A 13,137-nucleotide genomic window follows, 5' to 3' on the forward strand; every position below is an offset into this window, starting at 1 on the left:
TTAGACAAGAACTACCTACGTAGTTATATACAGGATTTTGGTTCAGGTGAGGTAGTTTTCTTTTGGGGTTTTTTGGCTGATGTTACTCTTGTCAAGGTTCTTTGCTTGTTGTTTATCGTTGGTTAGCATTAAATATCAAAGAATGACACAAAATGAAAAAAAGGAGCAAATAGAACAAATGGAAGAGATACGTCAAGACAAGGATATTCAACCTAAAATAGCAGCTGGCTGAAAGAACACTTAGAGAGGCAAAGAACAATGTCTGAGATATGCATCTTGGTGCTGGGTCAGAATTATTTAATGTTCAACTGCATGAAATATTTTATTGTTTCCTTAGTTCAAGAAGCATGGAAAAGCCTTCTCAGCAGTCCAGGGGAATATCCTATTTCTTGACTGGGATCAACCCACCACACAGTGCTATTCATATTGCAGCAGTGGCCAAAAGCAACAGTCAGACTCGGTGCCCTACTGTGAGTATCTGTATTGGGTTTACTTGCCAAGGCTTTGGTAGCAGGGGGGCTGCAGGGGTGGCCTCTGTGAGAAGAGATATGGAGCTGCCTCCATGTCGGGCAGAGACAGTTCCAGCCAGCTCCAAGATGGACCCATTGCTGGCCAAAGCTGAGCCCATCAACAATGTTGGTAGCGCCTCTGTGGTAACATATTTAGGAAAGGGTAAAAACTGCTGCACAAAAGAAGCTGGGAGAGAGGAGTGAGAATATGCGAGAAACAACTATGCAGACACCAAGGTCAGTGAAGAAGGAGGGGGAGGAGGTGCTCCAGGCGCCGGAGCAGAGGTTCCCCTGTAGGCAGTGGAGAAGACCATGGTGAAGCAGGTTGTCCCCCTGCAGCCCATGGAGGACCCCATGCTGGAGCAGGTGAATATAACCTGAAGGAAGCTGCAGCCTGTGGAGATCCCGTGCTGGAGCAGGCTCCCGGCAGGAACTGTGGTCCGTGGGAGGGACCCCACACTGAAGCAGGGGAAAAGTGTGGGGAGGAAGGAGAGGCAGAGACAACGTGTGATGAACTGACCACAACCCCCATTCCCTGTCCCACCTGCGCTGCTTGGGGCAGGGAGGAGGTAGAAGAGTCGGGAGTGAAGTTGAGCCTGGGAAGAAGGGTGGGGGGAAGGTGGTTTTCGTTTTGTTTTCATTTCTCACTATCCTACTCTGCTATTAATTGGCAATAAATTAAATTAATTTTCCCGAAGTTGAGTCTGTTTTGTCCTTGATGGTAATTGGTGAGGGATCTCCCTGTCTTTATCTCGACCCATGAGCTTTTTTTCATTATATTTTCTCCCACTGTCCTGTTGAGGAGGGGGAGTGAGAGAGCAGCTTGGTGGGCACCTGGAGACCAGCCAAGGTTAACTCACCATGGTACCACTGAACCTATACATAGGAAGTTGTGGTACCTGCCCTGGAAAGCTTGCAATCTGGCTTGAGAAAGGATGTAACAATTGGATAAAGCAAGAGTGTAGTACGGAGAAAAAATAAGAGTGCCAAGATCATGCAGTTGAATAGGGTAAGAAGATGAACAACAAACAATTTCTTAATAGTTTTAGAATTCTCCTCATTTTGTAAGGAAGGTAAATAAATAAAGTCAGCTTTTCCCCAAACCCATTCAATTAGACACTATTTTTTCCAATCTTCCCAGAATAATTATGGCAAACTTCCCACTTAGTTATGCCTAAAGAAAGAAATGTTCAGCAACTAAGAAATGCTCACCAGTTCAGACCAACAATGTAGACAAACTGACATGTCTCCACTGTTTTATGTAAGCTGATTTGTTCCAGGAGTGGTAATGTGTATATTTTGCAACACACCTGTTTACTTAAACCACACAGAAACTTCCCTTTTTCAGGATGTACAGATGAAATATCCTACACATAGCTCTGATATGCAAAGCCAAGTTAACATGTCTCTTGACAATATCAAACATTTTCTTGCTAATACCAAGCTAGGAACCAAGACTGAGTTGAAAACGTGAGGGTATTTATTTTAGATACACCTTGCCCCCGATAAGACACGTTTACATTGTGACAACACTAGATATAGCAAAATGCTGATGGAGATATCTAGGAGGGATTAATGGTAGATAGATGCCTAAATCATACTGTTTTTCTATGGGAACTCGGCTTCTATAAGGTGCCTTATAAGTCTCAACCTGCATCTTATTCTATCCAATGAAGACCCTTTGTCAGGTAGGTGTCTGTGTCCTGCTAGAAGTAGATTTCACTGTGAAGAAGTTGGCCCACATCATTTGACTCTATTCATCCCTCATTTATTTTTTAACACAAATTGCAAACTGTATTTCTCATGTCCTTGATAGCTCTAAGAACATTGTCTCTAATGCAAAGATGCTATACTTTTGTTGTATACTGGGTTTATATTCTTTAGGGAAAACCAAAGTAGAAGACAATTCACATCCTAGTTATACAGATACTGAAGTTACTTTGCCAGTTCTTAGTTATCTCCATCATTGTCTAACCATTTCTGCATTTGCCATACACTCGTATTTTATGAATGGCATTATTGATTGCTATTTTGACTGTACCTCTGTATGCACCTTATTAGTATAATACAGGGTTCTTTTCCTATGCCAATTCTGAAAATTCACCTCAGAATTTGAAAGTAAGTTCTTCTCATTTAGTATTTTTCCAGCAGACATTGAGGTTCTATCGAGAAAATTACCTATTTCTGTGATTACCATGCAAATTCAGGAATGATTATAGAAATGAAGATGAAGATGCTATACACTAGATAGAAAAGAGCTATCAAACTCCAGGTATATAGGACAGTTAGAAATTATTTTTATTTATAAACTAAGCAACTTAGATATGAAAATGAATGAGAAACTATGAATCTAAAACTCCTTTATGCCATTTTTAGTTAGCTTTGTCTTTGTCACATCTTTGATGAGATGCATAGTAATATCATGTTCCAAAATTTCTGCAAACGTTCTGCTTTTATAGTATGTTGAACAGTGTTCCACCTGATAAAAGATTTACAAGGACTTCTTCCCTGCTGAAAAGGAAAGGAAAATGACTGATTTGACATGTCATCCACTCCTCTCTTTTCATACCTAAATGTTCTTAATGTCAGAACAGTTTGGTAAATGCCTCAATACAAAATCAATTGTCTTCTCAAGTTTTCCTTAGCTTGAACTTATTAGCTGTGGTTTTGTGCTTTGTGCAAAATGTCCATATGCAGAAGGGAAAACTCTCATTTTGGACCCTGCCATGACAAAGGCATGTCTGTGTACTGTTCAAGTAAACATTTGCTTTTTCTGAATTTACTTAGGTTTTTCTAGTTTATCATCATGTTCTCTTTTCAATATTCAAAAACTTCAGTAAAATTAGGTATGCGTGTTTGAGATAGTAGGTAGTTCCAGAGCATATGTACTCTGCTTTTGAAGACAATTCAGGACTGAACTCCCTAACCAAAAAAGTACTGTTCATTACACGCACTGTACAAATCTACTTTTAATATAATTAACCGTGCTAAATGAAGTTAGCTGGTACCCACCAGGGGCATTAATGCATAGACAGTGGGCTCTTTTCTCTGAGCGTGTTGGATTTCTAATCCTTTGTATGTGTCATCAGATCATTTGCTAAATTAAAAATAAACATACCTGAATAAATCACTGATGGTACGTTTTGCATACATTACAATGAATACTTCAAAGTTAGCTTTCATTACAGATGCTGACATATAAGAAAAGAAAGAACTGATGGATTTTCCAATCTCTGATTGAATTAGTAGTAGCTGTCTTATTTGTTTATTTATTTTACCTTTTAAGAAATTTCACTTGTTAGACAAATCTTTGGGAGACCAATAAGGAGTTATAAAACACTATTCAAAGATGAAGCACACTATAAATTCAGAAGGGAAAGGTTTTTTGTTTAATTTTCACTATGATCTTTTCAAGTCTAGGTTCAAGTAAGAAGCCAAGCCATGTATTACATGTTGTGAAACTATCAATATTCAGCTCTACCAACACTTTAAATTTTAAAAATCCTGTTATTAAAACCTCAGTGCAAAACCCTGACTTGACAAAAACTCTACTGGCTTCAGAAGGTGTTCATCTTCAAGCCTCACACAAGACAAGACAATCAGTTATCTTAGCTCCTATAATTGGTTTTCTTGACAATGCTCTCTGATGCTGCAGAGATGTATGTGTGTGAATTTTATTCATTGGGGGTAGATACATGCAATTCCATAGGACTACCCACAGTGTATAAAGCAAAGCAACTACAGACTAGTTTTGTAATGAAGATAAATAAACCCAAAATATTGGATAGGGGCCAGGGAGGTGACATTTAGGCTAATAATCGATTTCAGGACATTACCTACTAATGAAAATTCTAATAATTTTCAATGTTTGATGAAATGACAAGAAGTTCATTAAAGCAAGAAAAAAAATATGCATTCCCTTATAAATTCAGAACAAAAAACAGAAGTTTGAACATTTATTTTGGGCTCTACTTCGGATCAAAGGAAACTGCCTGATTAAAGATATCAAAATCAAACCTACAAATTGTAACTAAACTTAACTAGAAGATTAACTTCTGTAAAAATAAATTCTTATAGAGTCTGGTCCAAAGCCTGCTGATGTCAGAAAAAGTCTGTGACCCTGGATTCTAATTAGGTTGGTTTGTTAAAAAAATTATCTCATTATAGACCTGAACCTGAAAATACTCAGTGTCCTTAGTTTCTAGTGAAGTTCACATACTGTAAAGAATATCTTAACATCTTAATTCAAATTATTAAGGGGAATGAATTACAATTAGGATCCTTTTCATACAATGCATCTACAAGAGAATTTTTAAATAAAGATACCTGGATTTGCTGTAAAATGTGCAGTATTCTAGTATGCGACTAAATTATCCAGCTTAGAATATTTGAATGCAAAAATGAGAAGTTACAAAAAGTAAGATCAATAAGATCTACATGACAAGAGAAGTTTGAATAATCTAGTTGCAATGCAAAGTTTATGCAAGCAGAAAAATCAGAGGAAGTACATTGCCTACTCAAGCATAACTCATGGATGAGTAAACTTAGTTTTTCTTCGTAGCAGCTCATATGGAGCTGTGTTTTGGATTTGTGATGAAAACAGTGTTGATAACACAGGGATGTTTTAGTTATTGCTGAGCAGTGCTTACACAGCATCAAGGCCTTTTCTACTCCTCACACTGCCCCACCAGCGAGTAGGCTGGGGGTGCACAAGAAACTGGGAGGGGACACAGCCGGGACAGCTGACCCCAACTGACCAAAGGGATATTCCATACCATATGATGTCGTGCTCAGTAATAAAAGCTGGGGGAAGAAGAAGGAAGGGGGAGACGTTCGGAGTGATGGCGTTTGTCTTCCCAAGTAACCGTTACGCGTGATGGAGCCCTGCTTTCCTGGAGATGGCTGAGCACCTGCCTGCCGATGGGAAGTAGTGAATGAATTCCTTGTTTTGCTTTGCTTACGCGTGCAGCATTGCTTTCCCTATTAAACTGTCTTTATCTCAACCCACGAGTCCTCTCACTTTTACCCTTCTGATTCTCTCCCCCATCCCACTGTGGGGGGAGTGAGTGAGTGGCTGTGTGAGGCTTAGCTGCCTACCGGGGTTAACCCATAACACTCAAATACAAAAAGCCCTCAAGAAACTTCAGGCTGAAACCAACCACTATTCATCAAGCCATTTTACATAGCAACTCTGCAACAGCCAACAGGATGGTTTTGCATTTGATCCCAAACAAATAAATACCAGATTCTGAGAACTATACTTCACAAATGCAAAGTTTTTCTAGTCTCATGTTAGGATTTTATAAAATTATATATATTTCTCGCTTCATATATATGCCTCTATCTGGTTTAACACTAATCAAGGGCACAAATTAGGCATCCTATAACAGTACAATTGATTTTAAAAAATATTATGAATCATGAAAAATTATGTGATTGGTCTAAACAGTTGATACATCTAAATTAAATTTCCCTATTGTACACTATCAGTTTTTTTCATCAACAAACTAAACAGCAGTAAGCTTAAAGGACCTGATCTCAGGTTAACTTAAAATAGAGAATAATATTTTTAAAGCCACAATGAAAAATATCTGAGGGGATGAACAGTCTGCAAATTCGGTGAATAACAAAACCCCAAACCAACAACCTCTGTAGCAGGCTGCCAGGAAGAGTGCTAACTGGAGGGTCAGACTCCTGCATGTCATAAGGTACCAGTTACTGATTCTTGAAGGCCCAATCCAGCAGATGCTTCCACCTGCAGCCTTCTCAGTCAGTAGAGCATGGGAAGCTGAAAAGTCCTTGGCTAGTGTAAGCATTACCTAGCAACAACTAAAACATCGGCGTGTTATCAACATTGTTCTCATCCCAAATCCAAAACACAGCACTGTACCAGCTACTAGGAAGGAAATTAACTCTGTCCCTGCTGAAACCAGGACAGATTATTAAGTGTAAATCATTTCAAGCAATATTTAATTAAATTGCAATACATTTTTATGAGAACTGCATCAAGATCATTAAATGCAATGACAAATGTTTGTGCAGACAGTAGCATTTGGACTGTTAACTTGACATGGGGAACCTGGTAGTGTCAGGAAGGTGCTTCGAATCTACCTAAGTAGGGTAAAAAAACTTCCAGCCTACACTGATAGTGTTAGACAGGATCATGTAGAAAATATCCTCACCACTAAACTTGCAGTGAAGAAGTACTTTTGTATTCTCCTCCATTCCTTTGCAAGGATTCATAAGCAAACAGACCTTGGGAAAATACACCCAAAAGGAGCTTTGGCTGAAATCCATGGATCTTAATTTGTTCACCTCACTGGATCATCTGTCTTATAAAAACAGCGTTTATGAACTCTCGTAAAAGCAGTAAGGAAGGGAGACACATTTTAGATGACAACCTGTCTCGCTTCCCCGAGCATAGTTTTGGGGAGACGCTCTCTGAGCCAGGTTTATTTTTTCTGGTGACAGGCTAATTCCCATGCGAAGTTTCACTTTTCAATGAGAACTTACTCTGGGATGATCAGTGGTAGTATATTTCTCCTGTTATTGTGAATAGTTGCGAGATAAATGGCTGGATTAATCAAGCATTCATCAAGCATACAAGGCCTAAGCTAACGAGCACATCATGAGATAGATAAGAACTAGCAGAAACCAGACAAGGACAACCAGAACTGTAACAAAAGGCAGTGATGAGCCAATTTGTGACCATATAAGGAAAAGTTCACCTCCTGCAGAGACCACTAGAAACCTGCAGAGACCCCTGGAAACCTGCAGAGACCCCTGTAGAAGCTCCTACAGGACTCAAAACGCATGCATGAAAGACTATGCAGATATTATAATTAGCTCTTAGAAATATAATGAATATGTATGATTGTTCCAAGAAATTATTATGAATATGTATATGGAAGAACCATATAAGGGATGGCTGATGCAACATACGGTGTGCATGCTAGGCGGAGAGATCCCCCATGCACCCGGTGCCGAATAAAGTAATGCCTGCTCTTTAATACACCCAGTGATAAGGAGTTTCATGCCCGATTTTCGGTGACAATTTGGCGACCCAGATGGGACAACGCATCTGACACTCGATGGATTCTTGGGATCGAGAGGACTCCGGCGCCACCAAAGTCTTTTTTTCGGGGAGATCCTCCGGTCCCCTGATCCGGTGAGTTCTGTGCAAGATCCCCTGGGATTATAAGGCATTACTTCTAAGGGAACCTGTCCATAAGTCGGGGAAGAAAATTCCCGCCGGATTGGGTTACAGGGATTATAAGGGAAGGCTTGTTTGCACGTTATCACAGGGACGCCCGGAGTGCCAGCCGCGGAGGGGTGTGTGAGTGTGTGAGTGTGTGAACGTGTCCGATATTGCTAATTGTAGGTAATTGTTGTCTGTAATCGTTGTATCATGGGTTCTGGACAATCCTTAGAAGGGGGAATCTTGAAAAGGTCACCTCTGGGATGTTTATTAAAGCATTGGAAGGATGTTGGGAATGACCCCCTTACAAGGAAGCAATTGATTGAATACTGTAATCATTGTAAATGATTGATTGAATATTGTAGTCACTGTATGTGTTGGAAGACCAAGAAAAATGGCCAAAGAATGGGACTTTGAAGTATAATACTATATTACAATTAATGTTATTTTGCCGCCGTGAAGGGAAATGGAATGAAGTGCCTTATGTTGATTTGTTCTTTACATTGCGAAATCGACCGGAATGGCAGAAAGATTGTTGTTTAGTGCCAAACGATCCTATGGTTCTGGCCTTAGAGAAGGATCAGGGAAAGAAACCAAGGAGATGATGTTCTGCTTGTAGTATTGGAAAGCGTTGTGTTAAGTATGGAAAATCGGAGGAAGAGGATGTAGATTTACTAGTGGCCCCAGGGCAAAGGAGGTGGGAGTCACAAAGGCAAGAGAGGTCAGGGAGAAGGCGGGAAGATGAGTCGAGTGCAGATGAAGAAGGGGATTTTAGCCCCATAGCCGGGAGAACTAGGAGGGGAATGGAATATCGTGATGCGGAAAGGGGGGAGGCACTTCAAGCACCTCTCCGGCAAGCGGTTGGGAATAACGGGGCGGTTACTGTTAAAGTTCCGGTTTCAGTAATTGATTTAAGGTCCTGGAAGGAATTGTCAGGGACATATAGAGAAGATCCAGAGAAGGTAACAAAAATATTTGAGACCATAGTTCAAACCCAGGACCCGGATTGGATCGATATACAGGTGGTGTTGGATACTTTGTTAACTCTAGATGAGAGAACTATGGTATTAGCTAAAGCTAAAGAAGAGGCAGAAAGAATACATGCTCAGAGTGCCCAACCAGGAACTGTGAATGACCATTTTCCACCTGCGGATCCCCGATGGGATCCTAACAACCCAGCTCAACGAGAATTATTGACCAGATCCAGAGATTGATAGTGTTTGGTATAAAACACGCTATTCCAAAAGCTATTTATCTGTCCAAATTGTACCAGGTGATACAAGGGAAGGAAGAATCTCCCTCTGACTTTCATGAGCGATTAATGTCTGCAGCTCAGAAGTACACAAACCTGGATCCTGAAAAGGAAGGGGATGCTTTGCAATTGGTAACTTTGTTTGTAGGACAGTCTGCACCAGATATCAGGAAGAAGCTTCAGAGACTAGAGGGAGAAGATTCCAGGAACCTTAACAAATTATTAGAAGCCGCTTGGAAGGTGTATAACAACAGGGAGGTCGTTGAGAGGAATCGGGAAAGGAAGCTGATTGCTGCACTAACAGAAGAAGGATCACGAGGAGTAGGGTATGGGGGGCGAGGCCGGGGGAGTGCTGGAGGAAACAGATTCCAGCACCGACCTCTGGATAGGGATCAATGTGCTATTTGCAAGGAAAAGGGACATTGGAAACGAGAGTGTCCGCGAGGGAGGAGAGTTAGCGGAACTACCCCTGATCAGGCTGTAAAACTGTTGACTCTAGACGAGGCATGAAGAGGACCGGGGGAGTCATCCCCAGCTGAGCCCCTGGTTACCCTGATGCTGGGGAATGAGAGGACAGATTTTTTGATAGACACTGGAGCAGCATATTCCGTTTTAAATATCTGTAAAGGGAGTTTTAGTCAAGATACCGTAAATGTAGTTGGTGCCACTGGGAAAGGGGAAAACCGGCCATTTTTCCAGCCGTTAAAATTTAAAATAGGAAGGCGATGGTTGACACATCAATTCTTATGCATGCCTGAATGCCCAATGCCATTGTTAGGAAGGGATATCCTGAGTAAACTGAATGCACAAATAACTTTTGAAAATGGGAGTGTACAAGTCCATATTCCAGAAAGTAAAGCCCTGGAAGCCCAGGTTTTTATGTTACAGCAACCCAAGGCAGAAGAAGGGATTCTGGAGGAGATGATAGAGAATGCTGTTACACCGCTGGTTTGGGCCACCGAAATCCCAGGGAAATCACGAGCAGCAGAACCAGTAAGAATACAACTAAAACCTAACGCCAGACCGGTAAGACAAAAACAATATCCTTTAAAATTGGAAGTAAGAAGGGGATTGGAAAAAATGATTAATAACTTTGTACAGTATGGATTGCTAGTAGAATGCCAATCAGCCTATAATACCCCTATTTTGCCAGTAAAGAAACCTCATTCAGATGAATATAGGCTGGCACAAGATCTTAGGGCTATCAATCAAATAGTGCAGGATATACATCCTGTCGTAGCCAATCCGTATACTCTATTGACTACGATCAAGTAGAATGATAAGTGGTTCACCGTCTTAGATTTAAAGGATGCTTTCTTCTGCATGCCTCTAGAGGCAGGAAGTCAGGCGTTGTTCGCATTTGAATGGGAAAGTCTGAGTACAGGCCAAAAAACACAACTTACCTGGACTGTGTTGCCCCAAGGTTTTAAAAACAGTCCCACGTTGTTTGGAAATCAATTAGCGAAAGAATTAGAAGTGTGGAAGAAGGAAAATGAAGACACCCCGATAGAGAACCCTGACTGCGAACTGTTCACAGACGGAAGCAGTTTTGTGTGCCAAGGGAAACGAGTGGCTGGTTATGCGGTCGTGACTCAGACTGAAGTTGTGGAAGCTCGTCCGCTACCTGGGAACACATCTGCTCAAAAGGCAGAATTGGTCGCACTCCAAAGAGCCTTAGAACTATCTAAGGATAAAAGAGTCAACATATGGACTGATTCCAAGTATGCGTTTGGGGTAGTACACGCCCATGGAGCTATATGGAAAGAGAGAGGACTGCTATCTGCACAGGGATCTCCTGTCAAGTATGGGGATATAATTAAACAACTGTTGGACAGTGTTCAGCTACCAGTAGAAGTAGCCATAATGCATTGTGAAGCCCATCAGTCTGGACAAACATCAACTAATATAGGGAATCGATTAGCGGATAAAATAGCAAAAGAGATGATAGCAGAGGAAAGCATCCTGATTGTTGCTCCATCGAGGTATGAAAACCTCCCAAATGTAACCCCAGAATATCAGAGCCAAGATAACCAATTGGCCGAACTATTAAAAGCCCACCTAAACCCTGAAGGGTGGTGGATAACAGCAGATAGACAAGTAATAGTACCCCAGGCAGTAATGAGGCAGTTGGCAGAAGACAAACATAAAGCAACACATTGGGGTGCAGAAGCCATTGTAAATGCCTTAAAAGATCAAGTACTTAGCGTAAGGATGACAGGCATCGTTATTAACGAGTATAGCAGGTAAGTCTGAAATTTGCTTACAAAATAATCCACATTCCTATAAAAGACCCCCCCTTAGGGATTATAAAAAAGGGAAATAGTCCTGGAGACTACTGGCAGATAGATTTTGCTGAGTTACCTCGACAAGAAGGATACCGGTATTTGCTGGTTCTAGCTGATACATTTTTTTGGATGGCCTGAAGCATTTCCCTGTCGCACCAACAAAGCTAGGGAAGTTACTAAGGTGTTATTGAAAGAAATAATACCCCGATTTGGGGTTCCCTTCGGAACGTCTTCAGATAGAGGCCCACATTTCATAGCAGAAATTGTACAGAACTTGTCTAAAATGTTAGGGATCAGGTGGGATTTACATACCCCATGGAGGCCACAATCCAGTGGGAAAGTTGAGAGAATGAATCAGAGTCTAAAAAGACAGATGAGCAAAATTTGTCAGGAAACATCACTTAAATGGCCGCAGGCTCTTCCCCTGGCTTTATTGAGAGTCAGAATTCAGCCAAATTCCAAGGAAAAGGTGAGCCCATACAAGACCCTCTATGGGAGACCTTATCAAGTTACCATCATTCCTGGGGAAAGCTAAGTAAAAGGAAATCATGATTTAAAGGTGTATGTAATATCTCTGGGAAGGATACTTTCATCTTTACATCGATTTATTGGTTTAGCTTCTCCAATAACTTTGGACGTCCAGGTACATCCCTATCATCCAGGAGACTGGGTATACATCTGGACCTGGGGAGATGAACCACTCAAAGAGAAATGGAAAGGACCTTTGCAAGTTCTTCTGACTACCCATACAGCAGTAAAAGTAGACCAAATAAACTTGTGGGTACATTTCACTCGGATAAAACCAGCTCCAGAACCGGACGAACCTCAGTGGAAAATAAAATCGGCAGAAAGTCTATGGGTAAAACTGACAAAGGGACAATGATGCTTTTTGTGTTGTACATTCTAGGGTTGAGTGTATTAAAAGGGGCCGCTGTTAGTAATGGGGATGGACATGAAAATACCTATGAGAATTTAAAGATAAGCTTTGCAAAGGCAGTGAATATGACTGATTGTTGAATATGTTCACAAGTAATGACAGGAGGGACAGGATTTCCTTGGAAAGTAATCCCCTTAAGTTGGCCTGAGATGTGTCCCTTTAGTCACTCAATGTTGTAAAGTCTTATGTAGAACTCCCGAACAGAACATGTATTACTATGAATATGAGTTATGAGACTCCCAAGAAAAAGATCTTGGAAGTCTCAAAGCAGGGGGAATTGTTGTGAATACTTGCGAGATAAACGGCTGGATTAATCAAGCATACGCCAAGCATACAAGGCCTAAGCTAACCAGCACATTGTGAGATAGATAAGAACTAGCAGAAACCAGACAAGGACAACCAGAACTGTAACAAAGGGCGGTGATGAGCCAATTTGTGATCATGTAAGGAAAAGTTCACCTCCTGCAGAGACCACTAGAAACCACCCGAGACCCCTGTAGAAGCCCCTAAAGGACTCAAAACGCATGCGTGAAAGACTATGCAGATATTATAATTAGTTCTGGGAAATGTAATGAATATGTATGATTGTTCCAAGAAATGTGATGCATATGTATATTGAAGAACCATATAAGGGATGGTTGATGCAACGTACGGTGTGCATGCTAGGCAGAGAGATCCCCCATGCACCCGGTGCCGAATAAAGTAATGCCTGCTCTTTAATACACCCAGTGTTAAGGAGTTTAATTCCCGATTTTCGGTGACACTGTGACTCTCATGCAGAAAACCAAAAGTCCATAGTCAAGAGTTTATTTGATGAAGGTGTTACCGTTACGGTAACAAAGGTTTTCTTGTAATTACAAGGTCATTAAGGGAATCTGACAACAACTCTTAAATGAAGGTCCCCAGCAGTTGCTCCAGTTTTGGGAGATGTGCTGGCCAGGGACTCTATCTCGGCA

This window comes from Aptenodytes patagonicus, chromosome W (assembly GCF_965638725.1).
Source record: "Aptenodytes patagonicus chromosome W, bAptPat1.pri.cur, whole genome shotgun sequence".
NCBI lineage: Eukaryota > Metazoa > Chordata > Aves > Sphenisciformes > Spheniscidae > Aptenodytes > Aptenodytes patagonicus.